This window comes from Panthera uncia, assembly GCF_023721935.1.
Source record: "Panthera uncia isolate 11264 chromosome B2 unlocalized genomic scaffold, Puncia_PCG_1.0 HiC_scaffold_24, whole genome shotgun sequence".
NCBI lineage: Eukaryota > Metazoa > Chordata > Mammalia > Carnivora > Felidae > Panthera > Panthera uncia.
The window spans coordinates 97,231,925-97,242,108 of NW_026057580.1; the positions used below are offsets into that span (position 1 = coordinate 97,231,925).

The window sequence follows — 10,184 nt, forward strand, 5'->3', positions numbered from 1 at the left end:
CGAGGATCTATGCAGATGAGGGGAGGCTGCTTTGCGTAATGTCCTGGCGGGGGGGCGCTGGAGGGAGGAATGTGCCTGGTGACTAAGGCGGGTCGCTCACCAGCGCCCTCCGCCGCGCGCCCGCCGCCCGCCCGCGGCCCCCTCCCCCGCTACCTGACGACGGGCGGCCGGCGGCCGCGGCAGCCGCAGCGGTGGCCCGGCGGTGCGCGCCGGTGCACGTCCCTCATTAGTAACCAGGCACATTCCTGCCTCCAGCGCTCCCGCGCGGCCCCCTCCCCCCAGGACATTACGCAAAGCAGCCTCCCCTCATCTGCATAGATCCTCGGCCAGGGTATTCCCCGCATTTCCCGACGCGCCGGACCACCCCCCCACCCGGACGAGGTCTCCCCCATCCCCGCCCCCTCCGACCCTCACCCTCGCCACACCGGGAAGGGGCTGGGGGCGCGCGCCGCGAGACGCGACCGAGTCCGGCGGAGGCGATTTCAGTATAAAGTGAAACAAGCTCCCAATGCTGAAGGAGGCAGGAAAAACACGGCGCCTAGGCCACTTACCGAGCCGAGGAACCTAGATTCCCGCCGCTCTGCGCTCCCAAATGGTCGGTCCGCCCTCCGCGCGCCCCAAGGCTGCACCCAGCACCCCAAAGTCGAGACGTGTAGAAATATCGTTAACGAGCCAGGAGACCCTCCAAGTTGCTCCGGGCTCCGGGGAGCCTCAAGGTCCAGGACTCAACTTGGCAAAGACTTGTGCCACAGTCCCCGAAGATGTTTTTGTGGAGACCCTCCTCCGGCGGGGAGAGACAGCGCTCGGCGGCGCCCCGCTCGCCTCCTCTCCACCCTCTCACCTCCAGCCCGCCTCCCGCCGGCTGCCCGCCTCCGGGCCGCGAGCCCCTCGGGCGGCTGTCAGCTCCCGGCCGCCGCCGGGTGACAGGGGCGGGAGGAGGGCGCGACGCGGTGGCCCGAGCCCGAGCGGGCAAGGGGGATCCTCGCAGCAGCGGCGGCCGCTCACCTGGAAAGTCACCGCTGAGAAGGAGGAGGAGGAGGACGGAGAGGAGAAGGAGGAAGAGGAGGGAGAGGAGGAGGAGGAGGAGGAGGAAACCCCCCTGGTGCCCTTGTTCTCGCTGCCGCGGCGGCCGCTCCTCGCCAAGGCTGAGCGTGTCTGGTGGGGGGTGTCTGGTAGCATTTCCTTAAGGACAGAGGGAGGGCGGGCGCGGAGGGAGGGAAGAGATCCCGACCGCCAGCCCAGGCTCCTCTTTCCTTTATTTATTTTTCTGACACTATACGGAGATGGGCCCAGGGCAGGGGCCGCGGGGCTCGCGAGGGAGCGCGAGGCCCGGGCCGCAAGCAGTCTGCGTGCGGGAGCCGCAGCGGCCGCCTCCCCTCCGGGGCTGTGGACGCACCGGGTTATTCCTGGCAGCGCCTCCCCGAACAGAAGTTACTAGGAGGAGTGCGCGGCGAGGGCGGGCGGGGGGAGAGGCGGAGGGAAGGAGGGAGGAAGAGGGAGAGACTCAGCCAGCGACGTCATCGGATCCCCCAGCGCGTCCCAGGGAGGGAGGCTGAACCAGAAAAACCAGTCTGGAGTCGGCAAGCTGGAGAAGGATGTGCGGCGCGCGGGGCGGCGGGGCGGCGGGGGAGGGAGGCGGCCGGGAGGGCAGGGCCTGGCCCCGCTGCGGCCGCTCGGGGCGGGAAGACCAGGGCCGCGCTCCCGCTCGCTCGGATCGGGGAACTCCCCCGAGAACCAGTCTCTACTTGTCATGCAAAAAAAAAAAACTTGGGCGTCTCCAAGAGCCTGAGAATTTCCTTTAGGGACGTGGAAGCCCCCCCCCCCCATCTTCCCCATTTCCTCGTTTAATCTAATCGTTCCCTGTCTTGATCACAAAATTATATAATAATTAGTATTGTCATTATGACTTTGTCCGTGTACCTCTGATCCCCTTCCTCGCCCTCGCCCTCGCCCGTCCTCACGGTTGTTACAGTCAAAAAAAAAGAAAAAAAAAAAAATCAGACTAGCTCCCGGCTGCATTCTGGAGCTTTGCAAAGCGTTTTACTAGCACTTTCCGCGCCCCTGCAGAAGCACGAACTTTTCACGCGTTCGAAATGCCCCAAATGCCTTCCCTGGGGTCACTCACCGGGGCGCCCTAGGCGCACCCCGCTTGGGACACGCGGCCCGCCCTCTCGGGGGTATTCAAGCCCGCATGGGCAGCTGCGCGGGTTATTGCTACCAGTGTCCCGGTGGGCCGCGCTGGGACCCGGGGCTAGTCGCTGCCTCCACCCGCGCGCTTCCCTCGCCCAAGAGGGGACTCGAGTGAAATCGCAGCCCGCGCGGGGAGACCGGGGCCCACGGACGAGGGAATCCCAGGCGAGTGGGGACAGGGACCCTGGGCTTCCTCCCCTGCCCAGCGACACCCGGGGGATTCCGGGGCTCCCTCGAGCCGTTACCCTGCGTGTGTGGACTCGTGTGCACCCTCGGGGGAGGTTCCCCGGAGGCCGCGGCGAGTGGCGGCAGGGCCGGGCGGGCGCCGGGAGCGCCTCCTCCGGGTGGTCCCCCGCCCGGCCGGGACCGCGCGCGGCCCCTCCTGGGCGCCCGAGCACCCGCGCCGAGCTGAGCGGAGCCTAGTGCCCCGGGCACCGCGGGCCCGAGCGGCCTCCCCACCCCCCCGGCCGCGCCGCCGCCCTGCCCCGGGCGGAGTAAACAAGAGACGCGCAAGATTTGACCTGGCGCGACCCGGATTTCTGGCCGGGGTTCCCCCTGAGCAGGTGACTCCGTGGGAGGGGTGGAAATTAGTCTCTGGAATTCCGGGCCAAAGACATTCAGTGTGGTTCTGCTTTTAAGGCAGGTATTTCACCAACAACTGCGGAATGTTTTGCGTCTCAAGTTTCAGATTTCGCGGAAAGGGACCAAGTGTCAGGATATATCAAATACTCCCTTCCCTTTTCATTAAAAACGAATACATTAAAAGGGAGGACAGCCCCCTGAATGACTTCGACAACAGCACTGCTGGTTTCGGTTTTGGTTTGTTTTGTTTTTCATTTCGACCTATAATCAGTGTATTTCTGAGGTCCCCGTGCAGTGGCGACACTGCTTTGAAGGACAACTCTGCAGAATAAAGTGGCGATACCCTTTTTGATGGGGATTTTTTTCAAAGGAGAAAAATCTGAACGATTTGGAATAAATTTCACTGTGCCCTTTTAGGTTGATCTAATTTAAATTCAGGGCCTACTTCCACTAAAGCGGCTTCTCCTGTCATTGTATAAGTTCTTTAATATTCAGACTTTCTTGACTTGAAGCACTTAATAAAAACTCCCCAAATCATCATTTTCTCTTAAATGTATGCCGTTGCATTTTTAAACATCCATTTTAAACGCAAAACATGATTTTCGAAATGTTTTTTCACTTCCAAACCCGCCTGCTACACACTCTGAGAGCCCATTTTATTTAATTGCTTAATAGACAAGATTAAGCAGTTTCTTTAAGAATCCAATTTCCCTTCAGCACACACAGCAGCAGCTGCCCAAACTTCCAGAAACTGAGCAGGAAAAGTAGCAGGCAGCATTTTGCTTCACTAGAATGGATGTTAGTTGAAAGCTTAAATGTCTCTTTAAAACATTAGATTAAGTGGCATAATGTGAATATTAGGTACTCAGCTAATTGAGCAGTTAAAATATTTTTTTTTTAAAAAAGCAAATATACATCAGTTTTGATGACCTGATCCCACCACTAAGGCTAATGTTTAGTCCAACGTGGGTTCTTGTTACCTTGTTCCAAAATCATCAGGTTCTGAAGAAGGTAGCCTGAGTTGAGTGGAAGCAGAATATGTGAATATGTGTAAAACAAACAAACAAAAAAAAAAATCACTGTCTCTAAGTACATGCATCCCTATGTCCAGCTGCTTGCTAATGCAGCAACGTGTCTGTTCAGTTGCTTATAAGCAAGTGTGATGTGGTAACAGAAAAGCTTCTCTTCCCAGAAGACCTCCAGAGTCTAAATCAGCAACGGTCAACTGTGTACTTGGCCCTTCGAAGCTCTAAGGAAAGTGAGCCTCGGTGGCGTATAGGTGGCCCGGACTGGGCACCCATATGCAGCATCAGCAATGAGGAAGGAACTTTCTTCTCATTATTTTTCTTACCGCTTCTCGATTTCAAAGGAAAAGAAATCCTGGCAATCTGGATTAAGAAGTATTAAGAAAGTAAAATAATGAATGTCCACATGGCACTATGGCATTTTTTGAGAGTCAGAAATCACCTTGAACTGAAAGCACTTTCACTCAAAAAATATTTATTGCTTGCCAACTGTGTGCCGAAGATACTTTGGATGCCTCAGTGAACAAATGAAAGATGCCCACTTTCCTGAAGTGGGGAGGAAGGGAGATGGAGGGGGAAGGAGATAGAAAATAAACAAGAAGTAAGTGCTATAGAACTAGGGAAGGTAAAAAGAGTTACAGGGGAAAATTATAAAATAGGGTAAGGGATATGGGTGGGGTGAGGGGTGTTGCGTTGTTGTATTAAATAGGGAGATCAGAATTGGACAGGTCACTCCTCAAAAGTGACATTTCTGCCAGTAAGTAAAAGGAACGGTTTTGCCGTAGCTGTATCTGGAGTAAAGAGCTTTTCAGGTAGAAGGAACAGTGAAGATAAAGCTCTACGAGCAGAGCAAGTCTGGCATGTTTGTTGACCTCAAGGGAAACAGTGTGACTGGAGCAGAAGGTGACAGCCAGTGAGCATAACAGCCTCCTAAGTCACTCTAAGGACTTTTCCCACTCAGGAAAAACCTGGATAAGGGACAGGTTTATGGCCTTTGCCACCCAGTCTCACCAAACTTGAATTTTTGTGGTCCTCGGAATCTGCATTTTTAGCAGATAATGCAGTTTGTGCTTAGGCATTCTAAAACTCAACCCTTCCTTCCTGCCACAGAGCATGGAGACTGATATACCCAGGCAGGAGAACGGAGTATCAGGACACATGGTACATAAAGCTGCAGAACCAGGCATGTCCATGCTACAACTCAGTTACAAGTTTGAATCCTCAACTCACACTAGTTTATGAATGAAAGGGACTTCATTGACTCCCACAACTAGAAAAGAAGAACCAGGCTAAATGCAATTTAGCCTGCTCCTGGGGCTTAAATGATCTCACCCTGGTCAATTCTCCCTGTCTCAGCTTTTCCTACCTCTGCTTGATTTTGCTCTTCAGACAAACATTCTGCAGGATGGTGGTAGCAGTCCCAGATTATCCTTTTCCCATTTTGCAACCCCAGTGGGAAAAAACTTCTTCCCAGACAGTTCAAGGCAGCCTTAGTCAGGTCCTTGCCTTGGACCAATCACTGGGTTTGGGCGGTAGGGTGATCTGATTGGTCATACCTAGACCTGGAGTGGGGGGTGGTCCTCATGGAAAAAGCAGTCCCCAAAAGAAAGAAGAGGGGTCCTAGTGGGAAGGGAGAGTCCACTATATCCCTTAAGTTTCTGACCTTGGTTTCTCTATTTTTAGAGTTAGGGAATTGGTCAAGATGATGTGCCTAATTCCTTCTGGCTGTAAATTCGAAAAAGGCACTGTAGTAAATCCCTCCATAAAACTGTGTAAAATGAATTAACTAGCATGTCATTCCCTCAGATAAATTTATAGTACTATAAATAAGACTCTAAAGGGGTTACCTGCTATGGAGTTCTGATGAGTAAGTGGAATACAGCCTTGGGTCTTAGTAAAGTGCAATGATTTAGAACTACCTTTTTGATGGTCCCCCTACTTTCTAGTCACCTGTTTTACTTGGTACATGGAGAAGAATTAAGCAGTTGCATGATTTGTGGTGAGAATAAAACTTAGGACTCCAAATATTAGTTGACGAAAAGAATTTTGAGGGAGAAATCTGTTGAATTGTTAAAGTAGACCAGTCTCTTTATCCCATTATAACCTCCTTTGTGGGTTGGAGGGTGGGGATGGTAACTAAGGGCCAATCAGCTGGAACCATACTTACTGAGCCCGAAGTAGACATCTGTTAGGATTGAAGGATAAAGCGTTCATTCTCCTGCCTCTCATAGGATAGGCAGATCTCATAGACTTGCAACCAACCATGTGTCACCCCATACTCCAGAGTTTCTCTAGGTATATTCCAAAGACCACAAGAAACATTTCTTTGAAATACTTTTTTAAAAAGTCTGGGCTGCCCCCCTAAATTTGTAAAATTAGAATCCTCACAATTCTGGGAAACTCCAGGGCCTGGAAAACTCCATGGTACATAAGGAGCATCTCCCCACCTGGGACTCCTATTCTCATTCAAGCTAGAGTGCTTTACACTTTGCAAAAGTGCTTTACGCTTTGCTCCTCAGATTGAAATGGGGCTAGCTGGCTGCCTGAGAACCTCCTCCTCCCCTCTTTATCACATTCCTCAAGTTTCATGTGATCCCTTATGACAAGCTGGCCCTTTTTATTCTTCAAAGATATTCTTGTGGCTCTTACTTGAACCAGATTTCATCTGTGTAAACACATGTTAGGAACCAAAAGGCCCCAGTGAATGAACCAGCCCTGGGGATGAGAAGAGTGAAGACAGGGCGAAGGTTTATTGGGCACAGAATTTGGAATGCACAGAGGAGAGAAGGTGAGAGAGAGGTGAGGTGGTGGGGATGAGCAGAATATAAATAAACTTTGATGACTTTCTGGTTTAGTTTAGGACCAGCCATGCCCACAGTTTATGGAAGGGTTCTGCACATTTCAGCTGTCTAAGTAGCCAGTAAACTAGCTTCTTACCTTCCAGAGAGTGCTCAAGGGCTGCCCACATCAGATCTTTATCCTAAGGAAGATGAGTTCTGAGGTCTGTCATGGAAAACCAGAAGACTAGAGAACAAAAAGATTAGTAAACAGTCACCAGCAAGAATAAGACGGTCCAGGGTAAGTAACGCCTGAAGTGCCTACCTGCTTAGATATAGGGGAATGTAGGCTTATGGGGCATCATTAGCAATCTAAGAGCATCACGCTAGCCCTCCCCCATCGTACTGTCTTCCATCACCCTCCCCCACTCCAAAACGGGCTGTAGTTGAAATTCTTCCACCTAACAGTCACCGCTTAGGTTTAAGGCTTTGCATCTATAAAAATCATCCATTACAAGCCAAATACAAGTAGCAAACTCTTAATATCCTAAGCTCTTATTAAGTCATTAACTTCTTATGAGAGATTAATTTATTAGATTGCCTTTCCAGAGTGACAGCTAGCTTTGGACTCAAACTGATTTATCTCGACAAAGCATAGAATGGGGAGGTGGGGTTGGGGTTGAGACAGAGAGGCCTGAAGTTTGGGCAGGGGTGCTGTAGGGCAACAACAGAGGTCTAGGAATAGGACACGGACTGAAGGGGAAAGGGTGTGGGAGTATGAAGTGACAGAGAGGCAAAGAGGAAGCTAGGTCTTTGGTGCCCACCAAGAAAGGCTCTGCCCAGGACCTGTGGAGAGGGTGCCAAGATGACATAGGCTTCTTAGGCAAGAGCAAAGCAGTGGCCTCTGCTTCCTCATCCAGGGGTGTCCCTTATAGTCACAGATTCTAAAATCGGAACTGCTGACAACTCAGGGTGAGAAAAAAAAGGAAGAAGAGGAAGAGAGGAGAGCAGAAAGGGGAAGAATAGGGCACAGAGCTTATTGAGGACTTTCACATTCCTCCCAAGCTCTCGTGGTGGTTTCTTAGGGCAAAACATCAATTTCCAGTTCCAAAGAAATTGATGTATATGGGAGAGTGGATAAATAATGGGTAGGGATGAGGAGATAGAGATTTTGGCTTAAACTTATGCCATATAATATAAACTTATGCCATATAGTATATAAATTTGATATAATATATGCTCAGAAACAAGAAGAGTTATTTCTCATTATCAGCTTTAAAACATTTTGGGGGAAAATGCATTTTTCTTGAATTTAGCCAATGATGTTTTTTCATTTTTTTAATGTTTTATTTATTTTTGAGAGAGAGAGAGAAAGAGAGACCGAGCACAAGCAGGGGAGGGACAGAGAGAGAGAGAGAGGCAGACACAAAATCTGAAGCAGGCTCCAGGCTCCGAGCTGTCAGCACAGAGCCCAATGCGGGGCTCAAATGCAGGAACCGTGCGTGAGATCATGACCTGAGCTGAAGTCGGATGCTCAACTGACTGTGCCACCTAGGTGCCCCTGAAGTTTATGATTGGTCCCTCAGCCCTTAAACCTTTAGGATTTCTGAGAATAGTGACTTGATCTACTTCCATTCTATCTGTTGGTGAGACCTCTGGTAGATTTGGCCCTTTTTTTAGGGTTAAAGAGTTTTTAAGGTAGCTTTGAACCTTGAGTTACGAGGAGAAAAAACAAACAAACAAAAACAAAGTCCAATAGTCGTCACAAAGCTTGTGCAATGATTCAGGCCCTTACCTAGAAATTTTATGTAAAATAAGGTAGTAAAATTAAAGCATTACATTAAATGCTACTAGAGGACATTATCGCAGACCCAGTGGAGAATGTTCTCTCCCAGGAAAGAGCTACTGAAAGTACATGGATAAGCAGCGGGGTAAGTTCATCTAGTTATTACTAGGTTAACAACACATTAACTGCTGAGATAGTCCCATGCAACCATCAACATGCATGCTGAACCCAAACCATGGAGAGAGGAGTGTTTCGCAAGAATACCTTTTGTGAGAAGGAAGAAATTCATGACTCTTGAGAAAGATTTCAACAATAGAAAATTCAAATCATTTCAAAAATACTTTTTACTCAAGAGGGTTAAGATTCAATTCCTTGAACAATCCGTGTACATAAACAAGACCATTCTCATTGACTTTCATGGAGTGTAACAGTATTAGAAAGTTAATTATGTGTCTTATACCTTTTTAAAGGAAGTTTCCATAAAGGAACAGCTTATTCAGTATGCCACTTCCCATTGACATCCTTGCGTATATAGAATATTGCATGGTTTTGCATATAGACCCTTCTGTCTAGCAAACTGATAAACTCCATGTCCTTGAGTATCTTCTAGTTGTATCCATCATTGTTTTATAATCATTTCTTCTGATCTAGATTGTGGAATCCTCAACTAGCAAGGACTGGGCCAACGATAAATTGTGGTGAACAAGGACTCTAAGTTCTAAAGTTAATATTTTATTCCTGCCTTCTTATCTTTTCCTAGACCCTGTGTAAAAGCCATGAGACACCCTTAGCTAAAAAAAGGCTTATATAATGACATAGGTAGGACAGATCCACATTAAAAGAACATGTGGTTTTGGAAAGACATCCTGTTGTGTTGTTGATCTTAGATCTGTCCTCTAAGGTGACAATTATTTTCCAACAATCAAAGGTCTTACTCTGGACATTTATTTTTTTGATGCATTTATTTAAATTTGATATGCTAGACATTTAGAGATGCCCGACCCAGGCTCCCATGGTACCAAGCTTACCAACTATCATGCATATAGTCTAGTCCCTGATGGATTAACACAAGAGTTTATATACTTTTTTAATTTATGTATACAAAATAAGTCATAAGTGTACAACTATATTAATTTTTGCATATGTTTGTGCATGTGTTTGTATAACCATTATTCTGATCAAGATGGAAAATATTTTTAACCTTCCAGAATGCTCCCTTGTGCCCCTTCCCAGCTAATATACCCCTGAGGTAATCAATATTATAATTTCTATCTCCATACATTAGTTTTTGAGTGAAGACGTCTATTATCTACTTATTGATCGACTGACTGATCAATTCTATGTCTTTATTTGTTCCAAAAATAGTGTATCAAGTGCCTATGTTCTGGGCACCATTTGGTCGCTAGAGACACAGGGGTGAACAAAACAGATGAGGCCTCTGGACTTTGTGGTGAAATCATGAAAAATAACATTAAAGATAAAACGAGGTAGTTGGGAGTAAGTCTGTAGGGTGGAATAATACTGGTTGAGGGGATACCTGCAGCATTGACATATGGGCTGACTGAGGAAAAGCAGGGAAAGAGTGGCCCAGGAAGAGAGAACTGAAAGTGTAAAATCCCTAAGACAACAAGCAGTTCATGCCATAAGGAAGTGAAAGGCCAGTGTGGCTAGACAGGGGAGGTGAGGCGTGGGGGAGAAAGTCATAAGAGATGATGTAAGAGATGACACAAGGAGCCAGAGGAAAATTCCTTTATGGGGTAGGTGATTTGTAAAAAGGGGATAGACATTGGAGATTTAAAAAAAAAAAGCAACAACCATATATAT

At 48.4% G+C, this 10,184-nt stretch overlaps 1 protein-coding gene across 5 annotated transcripts in view; it reads right to left on the minus strand.

The window, feature by feature from the left end:
• The window catches only part of HIVEP2 (HIVEP zinc finger 2), a 207,168-nt gene extending 203,430 nt beyond the window's left edge, over positions 1–3,738 (minus strand). For 2 of the 5 annotated variants that reach the window (XM_049654471.1, XM_049654473.1), the window contains exon 1: positions 1,006–3,738. The gene's annotated coding sequence lies outside the window, so the exon portion shown is untranslated. Of the gene's footprint in view, positions 1–153 lie in introns of all 5 variants that reach the window. The other 3 variants (XM_049654468.1, XM_049654470.1, XM_049654469.1) reach the window with 2 other exon arrangements.
• Positions 3,739–10,184: the final 6,446 nt, after the last annotated feature.